Here is a 26,894-nt window from a genome sequence, read left to right on the forward strand (position 1 = left end):
TATACAATTAACAGTGTAGATAACATCAATTAGGTATGACAATGATTCTGCAGTTTTTCCAAGTTCATTGAGCCGCCACCATGCAAGGAGGGGAGACAGAGAAGATAGATAGACGATCTTCAGGCATTGTACGTTCAGATTGTGCAAGTGCACAGATGGTACAGGAGATGGGGGACAAGTGCAGGGGGATCCAAGTGAAACAAGTCAGTCAGAAACTGGGGTAAGTGCTGAGAGATGCAGCTCCCATGGGTCATTGACCAAGTGCAGTAGCAATGAGGCAAGTGCAGGCCCGGAGACAGTGCAAGAGGTCTGGTGAGGATGCCAGGGACCTGTGAGACTCTGAGGTAAACCCGGCTGCCAGTCAGCAAGCTGTGTGGAAAAGGGAGAGAGGGAGAGAGCGGAGAGCAAGGTTAGCAGGTAGAGGGAGAGAGAAGGAGGCGGAAAAGAGGAATGTCTTAAGGAATTTCTCGAACTTAAGGAGATCAGGCTCAAGAAGGAGGGTGGCAGGGAGGCTATTCCCAAGGGAGGCCACTGCAGAGGATAAAGATCTCTCGACAAATCTCTGCTTGGAGAACTGGCTCAAACGCAGAAGGTTGGAGTTAGATGAGCATAGGGCTCGGGAAGGACAGTATTGCAGCCACGGGGAGCCAGTGGAGAGATTTCAGTGCCAGAGAGATGCTGTTCCAGGGTTTGAGGACAAGGATAAGTCTCACAGTTCTGGTCTGGATGAGTTGTAGAGGGCAAAAAGCAGAGGCATGGAGGTTGAGAAAGAGGCTGTTGCAGCAGTCAAGCCTTGAGAGAACCAGGGTTCTGGACACACTGAGCTGCTGGGGGAAGTTGAGAAAAGGAAGGGTACCTCTGAGGAGGTGCAGCTGGTCGTTGGACATTTTAGAGATGTCCAAAATGTGATTGGAGAAGGAGAGAGTGGAGTCGAAGATGAGACCAAGGTTTTTTGACTTGCAGGTGGGGCGGGTGCAGGGCCAAGGGAGACCGGCAAGGAAGAGAGTGAGAAAGCAGGAGTCACAATGGAAACAATCTCAATCTTACTGGCATTGAGGCAGAAGTCGTTTGTAGCACACCATGACAGAATTGCGGACAGACAGTCATATATGAGTGAGGTAGAGGAGGTGTCTGAGGATAGCTAAAGTAGAGTTGCGTGTCATCTGCATAACACTGGAAGTTAGAGGTGAAAGTGGCAATCACACATGCCAGGGCAGCCATGCAGACATTGAAGAACCAGGGGGATAGGTTAGAACCACAGGGAATGCCACAGGTTGAAAGAATGATAGTAGAGAGAAAGGGCCCAAGTTCCACCTGGGTGGGTGGTCGTAAAGGAAGGAGGTTAACCAAGCCAGAGCCTGACCTGGGATTTCCATGGTGTCACAGAGACTTGCGAACAGGATGTTGTGGTTTACCATAACAGAGGAGAGGTCAAGAAGAAAGAGGACAGAGGGAGTGTTAGTGTCAAGATTTGAGAGCAGGTCATCAAGGGGGTTCAGAAGAGCAGTTTTTGTGCCTCTGGATGCTCTAAAGCCAGACTGATGGTCGTGGAGGCAACCAGCAGATTCATTGTGGAGGGTGAGCTGAGAGATAGCCAGCTTCTCCATGAGTTTGCATAGGAAAGGGTGATAGAGATGGGGCAGTAGTTTGCCGGAATGGAGGGGTTGGCACAGGGTTTCTTAAGCAGAGCGTGCACAATGGAGTACTTAAGAGAGGTTGGGAAAACTCCAGTGACAAAAGAGAGATTCCTGAGATCAGCCAAGGCTGGAGCAAGAGAGTCAATGTTGTCCTTAATGGTTTTGGAGGGGCTGGAGTCCACCTGTTTGGATGAGTACTTCATAGACCGGACTTGTCTGGTGACTTCATCAGGTGTGATGGGTTCAGAGAAGACAGGAGAAGTGGTGGGGGCACCAAGGGAGGCTCCAGAGGTGTTAGTGTATGATGTGGTGTGGAAATGAGAGAGGAAAGGATGTCTTGTGTTTTTGCGGTGACGTGTTCTGCCAGGGCCGAGCAAAGATCCTGTGTGGGTGTGACAGAAGAGGAGGCTGCTGCAGGATTGGCAGTTACAGACTTTGAAAAGTTTGGCCGTGTTGTTTGATGCTGCGGAGATGCAGGCTTGAATAAAAACGCTTTTCTTGATGTGGATGCAGAGTCGATATTGCCTTTGAAGGAGGTGGCAGGCCAGTTTGTCAGAGGGTCCGCCTGACGAATTCCATTTCCTCTCAGCTGCCCTACACTTGCCTTTAAGGGCAGCCAGATCAGAGTCATACCAAGAGTTGCACTTTTTGGAAGGCTTCATTCGGACCCTCATGACAGGGGCAAGAGTACCAAGGGTGTTACAGATAAAGAGATTGAAGTTAGAGAGGGCTGTGTCAGCGTGGGAGTCAGCCACAGGAGTAGCTAGAGTCAAAGACAGCAGCTGTCACTCTTTTCATGGGTCTGGTGACTTTGAATTCAAGTGGCAGCACCAGGTGTGCCAATGCAAGAGGAGAGAAGAGCTTCAAGTGTGAACAGATATGCAAGTGGTCCATCCAAGAGTGAGAGGTAGTGAGAGGGATAGAGAGAGGGATGTCAGAAGAGTTGAGAGCATCCGAAGTGTGGCCCGCTGTGTGCGTGGAGCCAGAGGGTAAGATGGAGAGGAAGAGGGAATCGCATAGGTTGCGGAAAGGTCCCGAAGAGTCAGGAGAGTCCAGATGGAAGTTGAGGTAACCCAGCAGGAGGAGTTGAGAGAGGAAGAGAGTGGGCTGTCCGGGTGGCCAATAGAAGGTGGCCATAAGGTGAGAAGATTTAGGAGAGAGTTAGTGCCTGCAGACTAGGCACTCGAAGGAGGAGTAGGCCTGAGTGTGGATGAAGGATACAGGTATCCATTCTGGGAAGATCAACGCCACTCCCCCTCCTAACCCCTTGGGACTGGGGACAGAGAGGATCTTGTATCCTTCAGGGAGGAGTGTGTTGAAGCTTGCGACAGAGCTGTTCAAGAACCATGTCTCCATGATGGCGAGCATATCAAGGTCCATGCGTTCATGGAGGTTGCAGATGTCAGATGAATGTTTGACAGCAGAGCAAGTGTTAAGTGTGGCAATATGGAGCAGCTTGCCATCTTTGAAGGTCTTCCACGGGGGTTACAGGGGATTGTGGTTCCCCCTGAGGGTGGCTGAAAGGGGCCCCTAGGGGACCCTGATGTCTATGGAAACAAGGTGGGTCACCACACACGATAGAGACGCCAGAAACGAGGTTGTATTCCCAATGCTAGGGTTTTATTGCAAAGCAAAAGTCTCAGTTGGCCAACTCGGTCTCACGCCCCGCGACGTGTATCTCTAGACCTCGAGGGATGCAAGAGAGCGAATTATGTACATCAGTTACATATATACAAAATGCATATCAAACAATCAGCTATGACATGGTTAACACCACTCTTCATTGGGTTTCTTTGAACTTGGTGTGATGATGGACATCTCCGACCACTATGACACCTTCAAACATCTATTCTAGTAACAATTTGCAATTTGCAAGTGCGTAGGCATCTTTCGGTTTTTGAATAGAACATGGCGCTTCTGTTCTTGGAAGCGAACTACATACAGAGGGGGTTGCATTCCGGACCTTGCTATCTGTCAGGTGCTATTCGCATCCTGGGAGCTGACATGCTCTAGCGGGCTCGTAAAGGGGGGCCGTTAGAAATGCATAATTCAAGCCTTTAGCAGTATTATTCTAACATATTCTACCATATAACCAGACTGGCTGGCAGCTGTGAAATGATAAAATGCCCTGCGGCTCTGCTTCAAGGCTACATTAAGGAGGGAGCCGGGCATTCTTCCAGGCGCTGCTTACGTTTTTGTTTCAGCGAAACTCTTATTATCCTCTCGGCCCTGTGGCCTTGTCCTTTTCATATACAGACAACAATGTTCCACAGTCGAGCAGTGTAAGCGGAAAATATACTGCAAAGCAATAGGAACAGAAAGCAATGAGCAATGGTTAGAAAACAAAATGGCTGTTCATTTGAAAACTCGAAAACCTATAATCTGTCGTATCGTGCTTGAGACGGTTGGCCCACGGCCACCAAAATGCGTTTGCGGTCTCAAATTAGATTTCTAGACTGACAAACCCTCCTTTGGCCGTATGCCAAACGTCTCATCTATTTATTGAAACCTCCTCTAGTGAAGATGAATCTGAAGTACTTATGTCTGAGTCTCGCATGCTATCGGGGTCATCATTGCCTTCATTAATATCTATTGCCATCAACTCTTTCATTACTCTCATCTCATTTGGGTCTGGGCTAGTTCGATCATGAGGTTGTTTTTGCTTTGTTGTCATTTGCATGCATCCTTCCGTACATCCCTCAGTTACCTCTGCACAAACTATGGGTAAACAATGTATACAACAACAACACGTTAGGAATATTCCGAACACCACTACTAGTATTGAGATCAGGTTCCATCCCCAAGATCGTAGTATTCCCCAAAACCAAGATCCTATTTCCCAGCTCCCTTCTCCCGTGGGGAGTTCAGAGATTAGAACGTGCATTTTCTTTATTGCTTCAAAGATCGTGGGGGAATAGTTATCGACATAAACGCAACATGCTGATCCCACTATTTTGCAAATTCCCCCACGATCAACCAGGATCACATCGAGAGCCATTCTATTTTGCAGCGTCATTAACCTGATTCCTCTTTCTTCCAACGTCATGTTAAATAATATGTCTGTTGTTGTGTTTATTGTATTCTTTAGGATTCTGGACAATTGCCTTATATTATAGGAGTTCACTATCTGTCCTAAGAATGGAATGAATGATTTCCCTACATCAGTTGCTATTAAAACACCTTTGTCAGTCCTCTTGACTCTAGTTCTGGATAATTTGGCCATGGCTGCTGTTTCCAAGAGGAATACTCCTGGGAACAATAGGCCGAGATAACATGTACCTCCCCAGTTTCTGGGCAACCAAGGGTATGCTTTCTCTCCACATATAAAATAAACTGGATCACCTACGTATACTGGTTCTATTTCCCATTTTAGTACCACCGTATTCATACAACCAGTATATGTTCCGACCGAAAAAGATCCTTTCTTTTTCAGGCAAAACGGGACAGTTCTTGGGCTATAATTCACTGTGTAAGATGGGGGAATCGCATCTTTGTTCCCTTCTGTTCTTACACGAAATGTCATTACAGATGTTTTTTTCTGGCGGGGACAATCTATCTCATCTATTTTGTCGTGTTATCTTTCGTGTGCTTTTCCTCGTGGGCTCTGGGGCTATTACTTGTGCTTTATGGAAAATGGAACAACCCACAGGCTTCATTATTATCTCCTCAAACTCATTCATGTTGGTTCTGTCTAATTGACCCGTATTACTCTCATTCCACTGCCCATAGAACATTGCACCTAAAGATGCACTACATGCAGAACTTAATGGTAACGGCTGCACATACCACCCTATTCCTTTCCCAGCATGCTGTGGTAAATGGGCACATACCCAGCAGTTTTTTTTCTTCAGGATTGCATGTGTCATGTTCATGATTAATAATAATGTATTATTCCCAAAACCTTCCATGTGTCTTTCTTCCATTGGGGGTAGGGTATAAGTGATCACCTGAACCGGGCTTTCAGTAGTGGATATATTAATAATCGGTAAAAACATTTCTAATGGGTGTATTGTTTCTACCCACCATAATATTAGGGCTGTCGATATTGGTGCTACCACGCTCATAGAGCACATTATTATCGTTAGTGTCAGCATACAATTTGTTTTACCATGCGTTTTTCTTAAACTTATAGTCTTTATAACTGACTCATTTTCAGCAGTGGTGGTGCAGGAGGAGGCTGGAACCGGTCCCGGCATGTTTCTCGTTGTCCTTCTTCTTCCTTCTCACAGTTCGTTGTGGATATCTCTCTTCGTCGCGCTTGCTCTGATGTTTATAAGTTCAATGGAATTCTGCCAGTTAAGTTTTGCCTGTCCTTTTTTTTTTAGCCTGGATTCGATTATTCGTTTTTAGGCGAGATCACTTGTCCCTTCTTATACTGCTCAGAGGACCTTTGATCAGTTTTTGCCTCAGTATCATGTGCGCCCAGCTTGTCCGTTCTGGTTCCGGACACATGTACTGTTAATCAATTATCTCACTTGTCATAGTACAATGTGCGCCCAGCTTGTCCGCTCTGGTTCCGGACACATGTACTTTTATGATTGCACCGAGGAGCCGTGAGTCTTGAATTGTCCGACTTGCACAATTCTCACGCTTCTCTCCTCTACACCCTTGGTTCCTTCTCCGTCCATGAGCTGAACCAGAGGTTGACATAAACACCAAAAGAAAAAGAATGCGGATCACTTTGTCTTCCGAGGCCGCAGGTTCTATCGCCTTGCTCCTGGTATCGTATGATCCGTGAACAGTGCCGGTGCACTTTCAGTTTCAGGCTTGAAGTCAGCCTGCGGCGCTTCTGCAGGTGCTGGTGTGTGCCACGCCAATGATACAGATTCGGTCTTTGGCGTGCTGGCAAGTGCTGGTGGGCGCCAAAGGGGTACACAATTTGGTTTTGCTGGTATCTGCAAGGCAGATTTCACGTCGGTCAGCAGTGATGTCGATTCTGCTGGGCAACGTTGGGGCACTCTTTGCCCTTCCCCCTCTTTGGTAATTGTCTCAGGCTTTGTTTCGAGTTTCACTTCACGTTTTGGCAGATCAGGTGGCTGCATACTGGCAACAGTTTCTTTCGTTTCTGCGACCGCTGTCTCTTTCCGGTCATCGGTGTCAGGCAAGACTTTCAGTGCAGTTGGAATCTTCTTGGCATGGGTGGCATGGATCCACGACTTCCTTCCATCCACCCGTATTGCCGTCTGCGTCGCCAAGAGTACTTGCTAGGGCCCGCGCCACCTGGGTGCTAATGATGACTTTCTTTCGAAGTTTTTTAGCAGCACCCAGTCTCCTGGCTCCAGCGCGTGCCCCGGACCGGTATACCGCATGGGTAATGCCTCCTGCACCTGCTGATGAATCAAACGCAATTTCTGCATTAAAAGGCCACAATAAGTACTAAGCAAAGGATGTTCTATCTCACTGAGTCGTTTTGGCTGAGGTGCGCACCATACATTTGCCGGCCTCCCCATTATGATCTCGTATGGGGAGAGCCCAGTTTTAGCCTGTACAGACGTACGCATGCATAATAGTGCTATTGGTAATGCATCCACCCAACTCAACTTGCTTCCCGCACAAATCTTGCTAATCTTTGATTTAAGTATCCTGTTGTGCCTCTCCACAAGACCGGCAGAACTCGGATGCCTTGAACTGTGGAATCTCTTATCAACCTGGAGACCTGCACATATCTGTAACACCACTGCACCCACAAAAAGTGGTCCATTATCGGACCATAGGACACGGGGCAAGCCAAATCTGGAAAAAAACTCCTTCAAAAAAACTCCTTCAACATTACTTTTGCCGTAGTCATCGCTGTGCAGTCTTTTAAAGGATATACCTCCACCCACTTACTGAATGCACAGATTACCACCAAGACGTATTTTAAGTTTTGGCACCTTTCCATCTCTATGAAATCAAAATGAACTACCTCAAACGGCATGGAGGGCGGGCCAAAACTTCCTGTTGGTGTCACTGTTTCCTTTCCTACATTGTGTTGTAAACACGTGATACAGTTCTGCACCAACCTTTCTGCATTCTTTTTTATGTTTGCATCTGCCATACTGTAGAAAGGTGCTGTATCATTTTCTTGGCACAGATGTTCGTAGGGCTGTCGGCCATTGTGACCATTGCAGTCACATATGAATTTGGCAACATCCAGTTTCTAGTTCCCTTGTCCACTCAACAACCCTCCAAATCCAACTCAGCAGATCCCTCTGCCCATCCCTGTATTTCATTGGCCGTAGCCTCAGCCTGCATTTCTTTGACAGTCGCAACTCCATCTTCTATCATACAGGGTACTTCCTCTGTCTGAACCGTCATCATCTTGGTATTCAAATCAGTGGCAATTTGTTTCGCAATCCTGTCTGCAAACGTGTTTCCCTCTCCTATTTTGCATGTTACTTTTTTATGTGCCTCGCATTTCACTATTGCTAGGCGCTTTGGAAACGTGAGTGCAGACAGCAATCGTACAATCAAAGGGCCATGTTGAATTCTGACACCATGGGATGTCAGAAACCCTCTCTCAGCCCAGAGTCATCCGAAGTTATGAACCACTCCAAACGTGTACTGACTATCAGTATATATATTCACATTCAAATTTTCAGAAATCTCGCAGGCTCTGGTTACTGCTATTATTTCCACGGCTTGTGCTGAATTATAGGGGATTCTTTTACTTTCTACAACACTCTCTACGGTAGTGATAGCGTATGCGGCAGTTGTCGTGCCATCTGGTAATTTAAAACATGAGCCGTCATAAAATAACTCTCCATCCGGCTCTTTCTGTGGAATATCACTTAAATCAACTCTCCCCTTGGTTTCTTCCTCAGTGACCATTAAGCAATCGTGGGGGGTGATTCATTCTTCCCAATTTCTTTCATGGTTAATGGCATTAATTCTGCAGGATTCAAAGCACTACATCTCATAATTTGGATATGGGGCGCAAACAAGATAATCTCATATTTTATCAATCTAGCAGAGGTGAGGTGTTGTGTCTGTGTCCTATTTAATAGAACGTCTATGGCATGTGGCACCATCAGAATTAAAGTGCGCCCCAATACCATCCCTTCCGTTTGTTTCACTGACGCAGCAGCCGCCGCGACAGATCGCAAACATCGTGGTAGTGCGCGCGCTACAGGGTCCAGCGCAGATGAAAAATAGCCGCACAGCCTATTTCTTCCACCTTGTTCCTGTGTCAAAACCACCAATGCACATCCTTCACTTTCACACACAAATAGTCTGAAAATGTTCTTATAGTTTGGCGTACCCAAAACTGGAGCCGAGCATAATGCAGTTTTCAATCCATCAAATGCTCTCTGACATTCCTCATCCCACTGCAAAGGCATAACCGCATCTTTTCTAGTCAAATTCACTAATGGTTTCACAATCAACGCAAAATTACCAATCCATTGTCGGCAATATGAACCCATGCCTATTATGGCTCTGACTCCTTTTTGTGACTTTGGAATAGGCATACAAGAAATACTTTCTATGCGTTCTGGCGTTAGTCTTCTCCCTCCTTTTGAAAGTAGGTAGCCCAAGTAAACTACCTCCTTTCGATTATACTGAAATTTCTTCAAACTAGCTTTATGGCCATGTGCCGCTAGGTGTGACAGTAGTAATACAGTGCTTTCTTTACAAATCTCCTCTGTGTCTGCAGCTAGCAATAACTCGTCTATGTATTGCAAAAGTACACAACCCACGGGTAATTCCAGCATGTCTAGCTGCTCTTTTAATGCTCTACTGTAAATACTTGGACTTTCCGTGTAACCTTGCGGAATCCGTGTAAATGTAAATGATCGTCCTCCTAATGTGAATGCGAACAAGTATCTACTGTCCTTGTCGACTGGAATTCTAAAGAATGCGTTCTTCAAATCTATTACACTAAAATATTCTGCTGAAACAGGTATCATTCTCAATATTGTAGTGACGTCTGGCACTAAAGGAAATTGCGGATGTACTACCTTATTTAATGCGCGTAGATCAATTATGAAACGGTATGGTACCTCATTACCTCCTTTTTTATAAACCGGAAGGATCGGGCTGTTACATGTACTGCCTGTGATTTCCTCTATTAACCCTAATTTCACCAAATCGGTAACAATACTCTTCAATCCTTTCTCACCTTCTACCGAAATTTTGCATTGGGGTATTCGCGGTAGGGTAACACCTTCTTTTAAAATAATCTTTACTGGCTCTATCTTTAAACATCCCACATCGTTGTCATGCATTGCCCATATACAGGTTGGTACTTTACTTAGTTCCCCTGGTAACGCTTCGGCCATGAATTCTGACACAGGGGCATCGTGTGGCCATATCGTTAGAAACACTCCGTCTGCCGTGCAATGTATAACAGAACCTAGTTTTTTCAACAAATTCAATCCCAACATATTTTCTCCACAATTTTCTGTTAGAAGGAAAGGACAATGTTCGGTGAATGGTCCTATGGTAACTGGGACTGCTTTGGACACTGGGTTTATGACTGGTGTACCTGCGAACCCTACGGAAATATTCTTTTGCCCTGACAGTGGTATATTCGGAACCAAGTGATGGTTTATTGAACACTTCTGTGCTCCTGTATCTACAAGAAAGCGGTGTTCCTCATTCCCGACTCTCATTTCTATGTAGGGTCCTCTCTGATTCACGGGAATAGACACTGGTTCCGACCCCTGTCCTGGGCTGTCCTATTGGGGAAATAACACATCGTCCGATGTGTAAGCATTACTATTACTGTAATACGTGTTTGGCTGTGTATCAAAAACATTTCCACTCTTCCCTCTATCTCCCCCACTCTGATTTCCATATTGTTGATTTTGCTGTCCCTGACTCTGGTTTGGGGCATTTTGGTTTTGGCCTTGGTTTTGATTACCTCCATTATTATGATGCTGCTGCATACTATTCCTATTTGGTCCATTCGCTCCTGGGTTTCCTCTATGCTGTCTCCTCTGACCAGACCCATTTCTGTTCTGTAGATGCGGGCATTGCGCTCGCCAGTGTCCTTTCTCTTTACAATATGCACACTGATTTGGCCCCACTGTTCCCCCATGCATATTTGAACTACTCCTTACTTTTGCGTTCCCTCGCCCTCTATTATGTCCTACTACTTGCTGCAATAATACCTGTGTCTTTAGATTTACACTATCCCTCTCTTCTTTTTCTTTTCCTGCAGTAAGACTCTGCGCTCTTAATATTGGGCCAAATGCAGTACTTCGCCCAACGTTTTTGCTTGCCATGCACTCTCTGATGTCATTATTAGATCCTGAATTGGAAGTTTTAACCCCCTCACATATTTGTCAACAAATAACCTCTTCCCTGCTTCTGAACCCACATCCTGCCCGCTGAAGTCTGTGAATACTTCTTCAAATCTATTAAAATAATCTGTAGCCAACTCATCTTTGCGTTGTACACATGCAGTCAATTTGTCCCATTGGATTCTTTTCTCTGGAACAATTGTTTTTAACTTCTGTACTATACGTGCTGGTAATGCCACCAGGTTCGGTCCTGGTGTTCCTCCAACTGCTTTATTTCTATCCTCTATCATCAAATCCGCCCAAGTGGCGCCAAAGGCAGTTGTGTCATCTACCTTCCTTATTTGTTGCCATATATCTGCTGGGAGGATCACCAGGAATATTAGGTCTATATCACCCATGGTAAGCTCGGATGACTGTAGGCAGGACTCTACTTCCTTGTAAAATCCTGCAGGATTCTTTCTTATATCCGGAATCGTCTGCTTTATGTTGTTCACCTCTTGTCTGGAAAAGGGGACATGCACGTATTGGGCGGTGTAATGGGCTGGTGTTACCTGCGCCGCTACATTGCCCGATGCGGGAACCTCCACTTTGGGCACAAAGGTAGGTGGGACCTCTCTCATAGGAAATGCCCCACTTACCGTCCCTCCCCCTTCTCTTAGATGTAACAATATTCCCAGATCCAATGATAGGGCTGTTTCTCCTGTTCCTCGTTCTAATGCTCTCCTATATACTGCCATTATTTCAGGCGGGCTGGCCTTATTGTTTTTTATATCTTTATCTAATAAGTGTTCAACCATCGATTTTAGCGCTTTTCTTTTCATAGGCATGGAATATTCATCAAATATCTCGTGTATCTCCATTGTGGGAATGCTAGGATCTGACATCCATCTAGACGCTTCTCGCTTACATATTTTTAACTTGTCGCCCCGTTGTACTGATGACATTGAATGTTGTCGCTGTTTATATGCCTCTACAGTTTCCTTTCTATTTCTCCCAATATCTTTACTCCTATATCCGGGTGCAGTAAGCATTTCGGCATAGTCATTATCTAATTCATCCTTTAACTCAAAAAGTCTATACACATGTTCTCTTACTTCTTCATCCCTCTCCCTACAGCGTGCTAATGCATTCAAATCTAACAATTGCTGCGATGGTAATTTCCCAATTAGCTGTTTCCATCTCTCCACCAAATATTCACCCATGCATTCCAACACTACCTGTCTTTCGTTGCTTCTACGAAAGTCATATATCGAAGCCAATGTTGCCGTCCCATCATTCCCGTCTATATACATCTCTGCCTGTTGCTGCAATTCCACCTTCCTTTCCTTGCTGATTGCGCTGCGGGTTACCCTCGTGCACTGCCGTTGGTCAGTCCCGCCTCCTGCCCCCGTGGTTTCAACTTCAACCCCGGGAGTAACGGACGGTACCGAGTCTGTGTCTAAGGCGGGAGGTGCGGATGGGACAATGGGAACAGCGAGTGTCTGTTGTGGGCCTGTTTGGCTAGTAGGAAGTGTTACGTGTGCGGTCTGTGGCTGTGGGAGGGCTTGAGCTACCGGAGGGGGAGCTTGAGCTACGGGCGGGGTCTGGGCAATAGTTACTGACGTATCTGGTCTTACTTCTGATCTTGGGCCTTGTTTTGTATGGGTCAATATATTTTCTATCAATTCATCTGTCATGTGTAATTCTCGTTGTGGGTATATCTTTTCTATATTCAACTGGTCACGCCTGCCTGCCCTTCTTAGGCTCTCAGACCACTCCTCCTCTTCTTTTTCTTCTGCTACCTCACCTTTTGATTTATGCCTGCGCGCATGCTTTGCTCTGCTTTTAAATCGGAGCATTGCTTCCTTTCTCCAGTCTTTAATAGTTTCAAATGCCGCAGGACGCGCTTTCTTTCTTATCAACACCCTTTCCAAGTTATCTATACTCGCCATCTCAAAACTACCATTAATCGGCCACTGATGGTCTTGTTGCTTTCTGGTTTGCCTATGACAAGTCTCACAGAATATTATCGCACCCACTCCATACTTCACATACATCTCATACGCCGACGTTCCCCCAGGTGGTACAATTTGGCCATTTTACAAAGATTTTCTACCGCAGCGGAAAAACCCTGCTAAGGTGGACAATACCCCAGGCATGTTTCAACCTTCCCCTTGGTTAATCAACCTTATCTAGGGCATTTGATTTTGCCAAGACAACTCTCAACCAATATCAGGATGCTTTGAATCGGGGAATGACTCACCTGATAAATCAAGTCGTCTGTATACTGACGCACCAAAGGACGTCGTGTCTGCGTTTCTTGGCTTCCGCCTCGTTTCGGGACCCTCGCCTCCTTGTTCTCTAGCCAGGCACGTCGATCAGGGATCAGATGTGTACAGATCTGCAAAGGAGTCTCTCATCGTCCCGTCCTCGCCATTCTCAATTACAACGTTACGCGAAGGAACAAGTGGGGGAGGGTGCCTATTTGGGCGCCATCTTGAAAGGGGCCCCTAGGGGACCCTGACGTCTATGGAAACAAGGCGGGTCACCACACACGCTAAAGACGCCAGATACGAGGTTGTATTCCCAAAGCTAGGGTTTTATTGCAAAGCAAAAGTCTCAGTTGGCCAACTCGGTCTCACGCCCCGCGACGTGTATCTCTAGACCTCGAGGGACGCAAGAGAGTGAATTACGTACATAAGTTACATATATATAAAATGCATATCAAACAATCAGCTATGACATGGTTAACACCCCTCTTCATTGGGTTTCTTTGAACTTGGTGTGATGATGGACATCTCCGACCACTATGACACCTTCAAACATCTATTCTAGTAACAATTTGCAATTTGCGAGTGCGTAGGCATCTTTCAGTTATTGGATAGAACATGGCGCTTCTGTTTTTGGAAGCGAACTACATACAGAGGGGGTTGTATTCCGGACCTTGCTATCTATCAGGTGCTATTCGCGTCCTGGGAGCCAACATGCTCTAGCGGGCTCGGAAATGGGGACCGTTAGAAAAGCATAATTCAAGCCTTTAGCGGTATTATTCTAACATATTCTACCATATAACGAGACTGGCTGGCAGCTGTGAAATGATAAAATGCCCTGCGGCTCTGATTCAAGGCTTCATTAAGGAGGGAGCCGGGTATTCTTACTGGCGCTGCATACGTTTGTGTTTCAGCTAAACTCTTGTTATCCTCTCAGCCCTGTGGCCTTGTCCTTTTCATATACAGACAGCAATGTTCCACAGTCGAGCAGTGTAAGCGGAAAATATACTGCGAAGCAATAGGAACAGAAAGCAATGAGCAATGGTTAGAAAACAAAATGGCGATTCTTGTTACATCAAAATGGCTGTTCATTAGAAAACTCGAAAACCTATATTCTGTCGTATCGTGCATGAGACGGTTGGCCCCCAGCCACCAAAATGTGTTTGCGGTCTCAAATTAGAATTCTAGACTGACAAAGCCGGGACAGTGAGGTTAGGCAAGGGCGCTTGTGCAGAGGATAAGGAAGGCACAGCAGTCAAGGGAGCCTGTGCAGATGAGGGGGAAGGGACAGTGGGCAAGGGAGCCTGTGCAGAGGAGGAAGAGGAAGGCACAGCATGCAAGGGAGCCTGTCCAGGTAGAGAGGTAAGGTTTGAGAGGCGAGGTAGCAGCCTGTTAAAGAGAAGAAGGTTGGGTTGAGGACCCTGGCCATGATGGTTCCATTCAGATAGACATTAATGAAGACCCTGCAAATGGCGATGAGATCAAGGAAGACGTCCCAGCAGGTGCCACCATTAATGGGAGAAGAGATGATAGGAGAGAGAAATACGTCCATGTACTGGGTCCATAGGTCGGGTGAGGTAACGACAAAGAGGACGTCTGTGAGAGTCTCTCTGGCAGAAGCCGTGACATAGGTGTCTGCAATAGGAAGGCCTGTGTTAGACCCCAGTATGTCCTTCTTAAGTTTCTTCTGGCCAGATTTAGTGATAGGAGAGGGATAGGAAATAGAGAAGCAGTTAGAGAAGATAGGAGAGATATATAGTTACATAGCTAACTGCAATGGTGAGGAGGACACTTACCAGGCTGATGAACTGAGGCACATAGAGTGGGGGGTACAGGGCAAAAACACAGAGGGTGGCGGACAGAGCATAAGAGTGGGGAACTGTGGACAAGGTAGGACATGCAGGAAGTTAATGCAGGATGTACTCAACAGCAAACATTGTTTGTAAAAAAGGTAGTAAGTAACAGTTGTGCACCCAGCAAAAATTATTTTCACACAAACAGGCAATTTCAATGCAGGAAGGAGGCACAGCTAACAATAGTTTTCAAGCAAACATGTACTTTCAGTGCAATAATAGGCACAGCTGACACGATTGTTAAGCAAACATACACATTCAATGAAGGAAGGAGGCACAGCTAAAAATGATTTTTAGGCAAACAGGCACCTTCAATGCAAGAAGGAGACACAGCTAAAAACGATTTTCAAGCAAACAGTTACCCTCAATGCAGGAAGGAGGCAGTGCTAAAACGACTTTTAAGCAAACAGGCACCCTTAATGCAGGAAGGAGGTACAGCTAAAAAACGATTTTAAGCAACCCACACCTTCAATGCAGGAAGGAGGCACAGCTAAAAACGATGTTCAAGCAAACAGGCACCCTCCATGCAGGAGGAAGGCACAGCTAAAAACGATTGTTAAGCAAACAGGTACTTTCAGTGCAGCAATAGGCACAGCTAAAACGATTTTTAAGCAAACAGGCACCCTCAATACAGGAAGGAGGTACAGCTAAAAATCATTTTTAAGCAACAGGCACCTTGAATACAGGAAGGAAGCACAGCTAAAAACAATTTTCAAGCAAACATGCACCCTCAATGCAGGAAGGAGGCACCGCTAAAAACTATTTTTAAGCAAACAGGCACCCTCAATGCAGGAAGGATGCACAGCTAAAAAACGATTTTCAAGCAATTACTAGGGAGTGCAGAAAGAATGAGGTTAAGTAAGGTGAGGCTGGAGTGACAGTAGAAACTTCAGGAGGGTTAGTGATGGGACTCACTTACATGCCAGCCAGGGACGTGGCAGTGTTTGGAGCAGTTGCAGAGAAAAAAGATCAGTGTTTGTCTGTGGATGGATCATCGTTAGGGATCTGGGGATGTGGCTGTCCAGGCCCTGACAGGAACAGACAGGGGCTTACTAGGTGGGCCTTACAAGTGGGGGCCGGCTAACTCCTGCCAGCGGCTCCTGATTGGTAATGAGGCCACAGTCTGCCCAATCACAGTAGTCAGCAGGGCTACAATGTGACAAACGCTGCTCTGGTGGCCATTTTAAAACTACTTTTCTGTTTCTTTTTCAATATGCAGAAAGCAGTGGAATATTGCCATATTGAAAAACACCCACATAGCACAGTGATGCACATCAGTGCAACGGTATCAAGCTCATTTTAGAAGCATTTAGATAATTTCAGGCAGGATCGAGAACATTCAGCAATTAAATTGGGAATTAATTTAAAAAAGTTCCCAAGCCCCTCAGGGCTTACCATGCCAGCGTGAGGTGCAGCGCTGCTCCAGCAGCTTCCTAGATTGTAGTGGGGGGGTGGATTCAGCCCCTGGTGTAGTCTCCTGCCTTCCCCAATGAGGGTGGCATAGAGAGAACAGACATGGCCTTACCATGTGGGCCTTGTCAGTGGGGCCATCTAACACCTGCCAGTGGCTCCTTATTGGTATTGAGGCCACAGTCTGCCCAATCAGAGTAGGCAGCAGGCACCAAGGCTACAATCCGACAAATGCTGCTCCGGCGGCCATTTTAAAATTACTTGTCTGTTTTTTTTTAATATGCAGGAGGCAATGGAATGTTGCCGTAGTTAGAAAAATACCCACCCAGCACAGAGATGCACATCAGTGCGGCGGTATCAACCTCATTTCAGAAGCATGTAGATAATTTCACCAAGGATCGAGCATATTCAGCAATTCAATTCAGAATGAATTTGAAAAAAATCCCAAGCTCGTCAGGGTTTACCTTGTCAGCATGAGGTGCAGCGCTGCTCCAGCAGCTTCCTAGATGGTAGTGGGGGGTGGATTAAGCCCCCGATGTAGGCTCCTGCCTCCCCCAATGAAGATGGCCCAAAAGGAGAAACCAAACTATCACAAACCTCAGGTTAAGCAAAATAGCATATTCCCTTACTGTGGAGCAGAAGGATGGATTGAGAACACAATACAACCCAGAAGCTATTCCACCTGAGGTGCCAAATTTACTTTTTGCCCCTGTAGGGCTCTCGTATTGGGTGGAATTTCACTGAATCAGTGAGGCTGAAAATTATTTCAAGGACATACACGCAATGTTTTCAGCAAATTGGAGGCTGATTGACTGGCTGAACTATCTGGCATTTCTGCCCATCAGAGTGGTCTCCAAATTGGCCACAGGTTAATGTGCCTCGGAGCAACAAAATAAAGAGGGGATAGCCTAGTAATTTTGCTCCTCTGGTGTAGTGTAATCAAGGGGCGATTCTGCCGATCATGGCTATATTTTCACTGTCCTCTATTTAGGAAAATCATTAGCTACAAGGAGACTCAAGAGCGTCAATGGGCTTTAGGTCTTGTACTTAGAACATTGCCAGACAAACAAAATGTAAATGCAATGTCTCTGAAACAATAGACAATACAGTGATACATTACAAACATAACTAAATCTACATTTGTTCACTGAAATTTCCTATAAGGAACTAAAAGTGCCATCAGCCAGGAACCATTGTTATTCATCCATTTGTGGGGTTTAACCAAAGGCGCAAGCAAACATAACTGAAAGGCCCACTGGAAAAATAACCTGCCAGACTTCAAAAATGTCCACACTGAAAATGGGCTTATTAATGCGGACTGTGCGTGTTTCTGCAAGTAACACAAGGAAGAGCTATGTGAATGGCCAAGCATTGGAAATCAAAAGGCCTATCTGTCATTACAAAAGGAAAGGTCAAACTGAAAAACAGCCTTTCATTTGCATTTGCAGAAGGAAATCAAAGGCCCCTTCAACAAGAAAAGCAGGGTTTTCAAACACTGAAACTAAAATGGCTTTGCATGTGCATTTTGCAGGTTTAAAGCAAAACATGAGAAAAATGTTCCCCTGCTAAAATAAATATATCAGGGAAAAGACTTGGTGTGTGCTGACAATATGCAATGTATTAAAACTATATTATGCTTCACATGAAAAATACCAGCAACAATTGAAAAACAAATCACATGGTTTCCATGGGTCACATGCACATTTCATTTAGGCCTGAGGCAGAATTTGTTTTTGGTGTTGGGCAGAATTCACAAATGTCTTCCCCACTGCAGGCCTGTAGGCCTCCTAAAATGGAAAGTGGATCCCTTTGAGGCTCATGCATACCAGTTATTTACAACTACAATAAAGTGACTATCAGCCTGGGTGGCAGAACACACAGAGAAATTGAAGGTTTTGATATCAAAATTGTGGTCAACTTCAGATAACAGGACCATGTGCCAGATGTCAGCATGGGCATATGGCATCACAGGTCAGAGGTAAATTGTCTGCTGCATGAAAAGGATCTCCTCAGCCCACCAACTTTCATACAACAAAGAGGCTAATGGCTTTTACCACAGCCTTAAAAACAAACATTCAGTCCAGGTGGCTCTGGTCACATGCTTGCCAAGAAATGAAACTGGGCTTGAGAAAGCAGAACTAAGATTTGCATACATGTGAAGATTTCCCATTAGTTTAAATGGACTATCATAACTAGTGATTTTTGCAGCAACGATAAGTCTCATTGCATCTATTCATAGGTCATTTGAAAGCTAGTAATGAGCTGGTTATTTTGATGTACATTTGATCCACATGCAATGTTTGGAAATCATGTTATCACCTGAATTCTGTTTCTGGCTGCCCTGAAAATGTCCTGAATTTAAGAATTGGTGAGGTGATGGATCGTAAAATTAGGTATCTGGAGAGTAAATTGCATCTTCATAACTATTATACTTTTTGTATAAATAGCACAAAATTGCTGCATGGTCATGCAACATGGTGTGAAAACGGCTGTCATTTTATCAAATCCCTCATGATTAGCTGAAGCAGAATATATATATATATATATATATATATATATATATATATATATATATATATATATATATATATATATCATGCAATTTATTAGTAAATTACGAACTTTTGCCATGTAGGTATTTTTTGGCAAAAAAGTTGCCATGAAAAGAAATGTGAACCTCAAAGAGGAGTTGCAATATTTCTGTCCTAGACTCCTGAACCAATCCTTAGAGAGAGGCTGAATTTGGGGGTGGAGAGAAATGTAAATGTACAATCCAGGTTGCGAGATCATAGGTTAGCACCACCTAATGTTCACTTTCCATGGGAGGGGCTCAGAGAATAAAAAGGTCTTGCACTATGGAAGAGGGGACAGCTGCCAAAAAATTCACCAAAGGAGATCTGCTGAAATGTAATCTGTGTGGAGATGTTGCTGGGGAGGCTGTGAGACTTCCCTGGATCCATAGAGGGAGGATTGCAGTGGAATTTCAGTTGACTGAAGTGCAAGCCAGAATCCTCTTTTTCCCAAAGAGCAAAGCCCTGCCCAGTTTCCATGAGTGCAGAGCCCAGAGATTTCCAAAAGTAAGTAGATTGTCCAACAGGATCTATTTATTTAACCCATTCCCTTTCATAGTGGATTCTCTTTCATTAATGGGTGGAGGGTACAATTGTGGAGATCCTTAGAATATTTAACTGTATATTAATTTAATTAACTCCCAAATAGATTGACGTAGCAGGGAGCTTTTAAGAATTCGAAACGTTCACCTTCCCTCACAGCGGGAAGATACAAGATAGTAGCTTAAAGTAATTGGGGTGCCTTGATTTTCCTGTTCACCCCTGATGTCTCCAATGAGAAGAGGTGTCCCTTCCTAAAACAAAGATTCCCAGCTGAACCCCTTACCAAAACTTGTTTTTAAACAAACGATATATAATTGCCACCAAAACTAAATTGATCATTGGCACTATCCCCAAACCCTGCTTTTCAAACCCAAAGATTGTGGTCCCTAAAGCACAAATTCCCAACTGAAACTAATTCCCAAAAACCTGCTGTTAAATAAAAGGTATTCTTATTTTAAAAATGAAATTACCAATTGCCACCACTCTTTCAATATTGTATTTAACCACAGGGCCAAACAAATGAAAATTCTAAACTAGCCAACTTCCTTAAGCGAAAGGGGGTCTGAAAAACCAACATTCACAATCATCCCTATTTATTGTCCAACTTCCCCAACAAAGGTTTTTAAGTGAAGGGGGGTCTGAAAAACTAAAATTCATAATCATCTCCACTTTACTGTCCAACTTCTCCAACACAGGCCTTTAAGTGCAAAACAAAATTCCTAAACTTCCCCACTCCCTAGATCTGGCCTTTCAACATAGGGCTGCTACATGTAATTGATTGGGTTTTGGTGCTGGGGGAAGAAGTGCTTTGCAAAGCGAGACCTCATGTTTCCAACACTGAACGTGTAATGTATTTTTGGTTTTAAAATCCAATTTACAAATCTGTATTTTCTCAAGTCTTGAAGGTGAATTTAGAGAGGGTCAGCTTCACCTCACTGATGATGCCCAACAAGGCTGAAACACGTGTATGGGGTTGCTGATGGTACTCTTGTTCAGAGAGGAATTGCCATAGCATTTCGGTGCTGGACTGCCCTTGTGGGCGGGACAAAGACTGATATGCATATGGATATTTCCCATCTGTGAAGGTACAAGGAGCAAAAAGCAATGGCTGCGAACTCTCAATGTGGTTGTTAACCACTGAACAGGTTATCATGCCTTGTTCCTTCGAGAGAGGGGCGCCTGCTACCTTTTTTGTATTGAAGGTAAATAGATTTCATAAAATGAAATGTGTGCCTATGTTTGACACTCAAAAACGTTCATCCAGGAACGTGAAGATTATGTTCTAGCATTGTGGCATATTATTATTGAAATTCAACATTCAACTGGGTTCATAGGAAAAGAGTTTTGACCAGTTTAGCCCGTGTTCCATGTTTGTGGGACAAAGTAAGTGTAGACCAAGTCTGTTTTGTTATTGAAGCTATGTTTTCTGCCACAAAGACTCAGGCAGCTTTGATTGAACAAAATTATTATTAATTGAGCTTATAATTAAAATAAAAAGTATGTACTTTCTATACCCCGGCCTAGTTCTTGGCTCACTGTGAGCAGATGGTGAAGATTAATGCGGCTCTATATGAGTCTTCAATAAGTCCAGCGCTAAAAGAAAACTTAAGCGAAGTATAGTGGGGCTCCCTGATTAGGGCTGTGATGAAACTCCCCAAATGAAGGGTCGTCCCTCAATATAACGCTACATATTCTTCCTTAAGGACATACAAGTCAACCATTGCAATGCAAGGAAGGAGGCGGCATCCGTCTTTGTGCCTTCATGCATGGAGAAATTCTTGCACTTTGGCACCAGAATACCTGAGCCAAATGAGAAGTACTAGCAACAGCTGTTGCAATGGGCGCACCATCTGTTGACGTATGGTTTTACATTGAGTAAAGAAGAAGTGCGGAAATGCAGCAGTGCCGCTGAAGCCATTTCTGCGGCGCTCCCAAAGTACCGAGCTCAATGCGTTAGTGGAAGTTAACCTTCATAGACGTATTCAATTGTAACCACTGGCCATGGAGAGTCTGCTCTCTTCATGAGTGCCTCATCAGTCACTCTCCGCTTCAGTTTCTTCTTTCTATTTTTTGCCCCCACCCAGTTTGAGTGTTGCTCCTCTTCAATTTTACACTCTGTTTACCTTTGGGTCTCATGCATACACCTTTATTTCTCAGCGTTTGGCTGCTTTGAGAAAGATTCTGGGATTTTGATGGTTGGCATACATTATGAACGAACCGGAAAACATCTTAACAGCGTGCGACCCTGAAATGCTAGCAGTGCTGGAAAAGAGTCAAGAACGGGGCAGGCGTTCCTGAGTTGTGACAGACTCTCCCCAAACTCGATTGAACTTTCAGAGACATCAACCTGTCTGGAATGTAACTATTTCGGCGCACTCTGACCAACTCAGGAAAATGGAGGCCTGATAAATCGTTCCTTAAGCAGGCAACACGCTAAGTACAGTCAAAAACTGAAACAACATAGGAATTTCAAACGCATCCCACGACGAGGAGCTCTCAGGGAAGCATGGCACAACTCTCAGACACGGCAAGTGTATCTGGCCAAAATTAATGTTATTTGAATTCCATAGTTGAAAACCTGTCAGATCTCGATGACATGACCCGGCAGGGAAGAGGATTTTTGCGACCTCAGCCTGCACCATCCTTCCCTTTCCAACCCATGGTCAACATGTAATTTACCAAAATAGCTCCACAGCCAATAAATTGCAATTTGATGTCTTCGCGGACACACTGAGTACCTATTTGGCTGTGTCTACAGTGGTTAAATCAAAACTAGCAGCGAAATTGGAGTCAGGGACCCTCTGTTAGTTTTCAGAGGAGGACAAGGGGGCTATTCATGTCCTAACAGGCAGGGCTCTGTGTGCGGGGCCCTGCAGCTAATGTATCGTATGCAGAATACCTCTACTCTGCTGGGAGAAGGGCCTGGAAGCAAGGAAAAGAAAACTCAGATCATGTGGTTCCTAATCGAATCCAGATGTTCTTAAAGTGATGACATAGTGCTACAAATCCTGCAGTCCTGCAGACTAAACAAGCAAAGGGCCTTTATTGCATGTCACCCTCTAGCCAACAGGAGGCCAAACAGCGATCAGTATTAATATTAATAATTTTGTATGGCAGCCCCTATGGCTCTGTGATAAGAACTAAGATATTGCTTTGAAAGGCCTTTACTCTGGGCTGATGGATTTTTGTGTTTCTCAACCCCAATGATGAGACTACCATCCCACCCATGAAGCAGCATTGGTGTTCTTAACTGGGAGAGGGGAAAGCACTTCAGTCATCACTTGTTTTCATATATCACTAGTGGGTGCCATCCCTCATACATGGCGATACCGGGGGCAAATAATTTGCTCAGCCCCAAGCTGAGGCCGATTGACTGCTTGATACCAACTCTGAGATGTGGCACAGGTCAGATGTTCTGGTTTGCAGCTGTTTAGTACCACATCTTTACTACTTCACTCACAAAAGATGACACTTACTCACCTATGTTTTGTTATGTTATGTTAAAGGTACTTATATAGTGCACCGTCACCAACGGAATTAGTCTCCAGGCGCTCTAGCGGATCTGTAAACAAGGAGGGCGAAGAAAAGATTGCAGAGAGATGTATTTTCAAAAGTCTTACAGCTGCAACTCTTAGAGCTTTTCCCTGCATTTTTCATGATATGATATGATAGGTTATTTATAACACGCTTAATTCCCAGAGGTTTCTTGGCACAGACCCAGGAATCGAACCTGCGTTGCTTCGTGTCATCTTGCTTCCAAGGCGAGCACGTTGCCGCTGAGCTATCCTCCCGGGACATGGTGAGGCCGAACCCTTTTGCTTGCCCAAACTCAAGCAGGTGTTTGGGTATGTGGTAGGATTGTTTTGCCTGCCAGCTCCGATCCTAGCTACCCGCTATCCTTAGCTCAAAGTATGAGGCTGTTGAATGAATCCACTTGGGGTAGTGCCTCGAGACCCAATCCTTAATCTGGCCATGTTTCCCATTTCCCAGTCTGGCAGCTAATAGGCTGATGTGTGGTGGGGGAGCTGTCTCTGGCAGACCTCCACATTGAGAGCTGTGTGCCTTGCAGAATGTTGTGATTTTTATTCCAGCAGCTTTCTAAAGGTACCATCCCAGCGCAGGGCTTCATATACACTATGTGGAGGCCCAGAAGCAGGAACCTGTGGTTTCACCATGGATGTATGTGGTTTTCACACGATGGCAGCAGGTGTTTTTTTACAATCGGTTATCCCTCTGTCATTCATTCAAGCATGCTTTCCTCCACTGGTCACTTTCGTGATACGTTCTGAAATGTGTTCAATACAATAGGAAATCAGTTACATAGTGTCAAAGCTAATAAATGTGGTGTAGGCATTTCCAGCCATTTAGCCTTCGTTAGCTATTGTCATTATATGCTGAGGAATTACCAACTTTGAACATGTGTTCTCATAGTATGATCTGGTATTCATTTCATTAATTTTATATAATAAGAATTGCTATATTATACCCACTGTTGCTATCAAATGCACAGGCACTCACTATTGCCAGGTACTGTCATCACAATCGCAGGTGCTCGCACCATTTCTACATGCTAGGTACTCACATCATATGCCAGGCACTCACACCATGTGTCATATTATGCCATTCTGTGCACAGCTATTCCTATCACATGCCAGGTTTCCTCACATAATCCTGAGGTGCTCACACCAATTGCCAAGTATTGAAATTATTTGTCAAGGTACTTACATCTTTTCCTCCATATTGCCATCACATTTTCAGATAGCTACACCTCTGGAAAGTACAGCCTCAAAGCCCCAAGTACTCATTTGGTAGGTTCTGACATCAACGGGTGCTTGCACCATGTGCCATGAATTGCCATAATATGCCCAGATCGTTCCACTGTATGGGATAGCTTGCCACCAATCCCTAGGTACACCATTTACCAATTGCTGCAGGTAGTCAAACCATTGGCAGGTACTGTTATTAATAGTACAGGTACATGAAGATATGGCAGTTGTTGCCAATGTATGCCTAGGTACTGAAACGACTGATTGCTATCACTGGTCCCTGAAATCACACCCCTGCCAGATTGTGCCATCAAATGTCCAATTAGACACACCATTGCTATGTAATGCCATCAAATACACAGGTACCATCATCATTTGGAGGTGCTGCCATGAAATGGCCAGGTAATCAAAACATTTCCAGAAATTGACGTTGACAGGGATTAACATAGAATGCCTGTGTTCTTACATTATTGCCAGGGACGTACATTCAATGTATAAGCAAGTTTCTACCCTCATTGCTTGGGAATGCCATCTAATTCCCAGGTGTACACCTTATTTTCCAGGTATTTCCATTAAGTCTCTAGTTATTCACATCATTTGGGTGGAATACCTGTCAATATTAGGCCTACCACTGACAGGCACTGGCAGCAAAGAGTTTCCGCAATGCACACTATTTTCAAGTACTGCAATCAAATGCCCAGGAGTGTAAACCCTTTACAAGGATTGCCATTACATTTCCAGGTACTAAAAAACATTGCCAGTTATTGCCACCAAGTGTTCAAGTACTCAAACCATTGCCATAGATCATCATCAAAAGTCCAGGTTGTAAATAAATGACCAGCTTTGATATACAAATGAGGATGTGTACTTCTTCATACCGTTGCAGAGAGTGCCATAAACTATCTAGGCAACCAATTACTTGCACGTTTTAACATGAAATATCTTATTTAAAGAATATTCTCTTGGCTCTGTGCTTAGGGAGTGAGAATCAGTGACCACAGCTGGGCTTAAGGGTTTCTTGCATTCTATCCCTGGCTCACCTAGTGGTAGGGATATATGAGCAGCCATGGTCAACTCCTAAGAGGGGATTCAGGATGATTTCAAGATGCAACCCACAAAGTTATGTTATTATATAATACTTTAACTTCTAGGAAGGTAATTAAAGGTTGTACATCTAACAGGTAAATAGTCATTGTGTTTCTACAGAAAGCTTCAGGCTCTCATGCCTTTCAATTAGGATAACAGTTAATGTTCAAGGCCTACTTGATCTTTTGGGTACTACGTTAGTTTGGTAGTATCCCTGGTCACTCCAGGATCCAAATCTGCACAACTAGATGTTGGTCTCTCATTGAAATCAAAGGAAACAACAGACCCACTTCTCACTGCCGCCGGTGAATATTGGCCCTGGTGTTGCAGTAACAAAATGTAGGCTAAATATTAGAGAGATGACCTTGGTTTTGAATTATACTGATACATGTCAGGAGGGAATCAAACATGGAGGAACCTCACAACCTAAGTTCCTTTGATGTTTCTGTCTCCTTGCTCTCAGTGATCCCAGTCCTCACAAGAGCATTGTCAGGAGTACCACAAACCCTTGTCACCCAAAAAGGTTAATCAATAGGCGGTTCCAGGATTAAGGTTTTCAGACACAGTGTGAGAAATTCCAACTATAACAGACCCACCACGCTGGTCATTTTCATTCACAAGTGGGTTCTAAGCGACCTGCCACCTCAAGAAGTAATTTCTGGAACGAGGCAGTAAGAAGAGGAAGAAAAACTACAGTTCCCAGGCACCCAATTACTTTTTGCGAGAAATGGAACTCTCGCGAGATCTTGGGGGCTATTTTCGGATTGAAGCCTATAAAAGACCACATCCCGAGAGCATGTGCTCGGTGTTAGCTTTTTCACAGTAACACTGTATCTGATGCTTCCTCTACGGTTTTCACTTGAAAAGAAACCTGGGAGTTATTTTTTTCAGAAAAAAATTATCTGTGCTTCGCGGCACATCTTTCTGCAGAATTCTTGCTGTCTGTTCCTGTGTAGTCCAGGTCTTTTACTTTCTAAACCTTTTCACCCACTTGAGAAGAGAAAGATGGAAACAACTAAGTACACAGCTTCTAAACGCTGCCCTAATTGCCAGCTGCATGGACAAATAATACTTGAGTATCATTACTAGCAATACCATACATCATTACCAGAATTTAATTTGACCACAGAGTGGCTGATTATTTCTGATTGACATTGTTGAACTGTAACTTAGTGAGATGTTGAAAACTACGGCTGGTCCGCTTGGTGTATTTCTAGCCCAGGAACTGATTATAAGAGCAAAGTAGTTCAAACCCAGAAAGCCGCAAAATATCAATGAATAAAGAGTGAAGAAAGGTGATACCAGCAAAAGGCTTTCTTCGAGCCCCCCTTAAATCTACAAGGAGTGGAGGTTGAGGTAAAGTCACCATTTTATGTGGGGAAATGGAAGAAGTGCAGGAGCCAAAACAGTGCGAATCACATGTTTTTGTTCTCATTTTCCGTAGGGATTTGTAAGGTATGCACACCAGGACACCCTATGAGTTCCAATCAGGTTCTTTATTAAGTAGTTACTCCTTATAGGCCCTCCTTCCTGCACCACATTCTAACAGGCAAGGC

This window comes from Ambystoma mexicanum, chromosome 10 (assembly GCF_040938575.1).
Source record: "Ambystoma mexicanum isolate Mex_15411 chromosome 10, UKY_AmexF1_1, whole genome shotgun sequence".
Lineage (NCBI taxonomy): Eukaryota > Metazoa > Chordata > Amphibia > Caudata > Ambystomatidae > Ambystoma > Ambystoma mexicanum.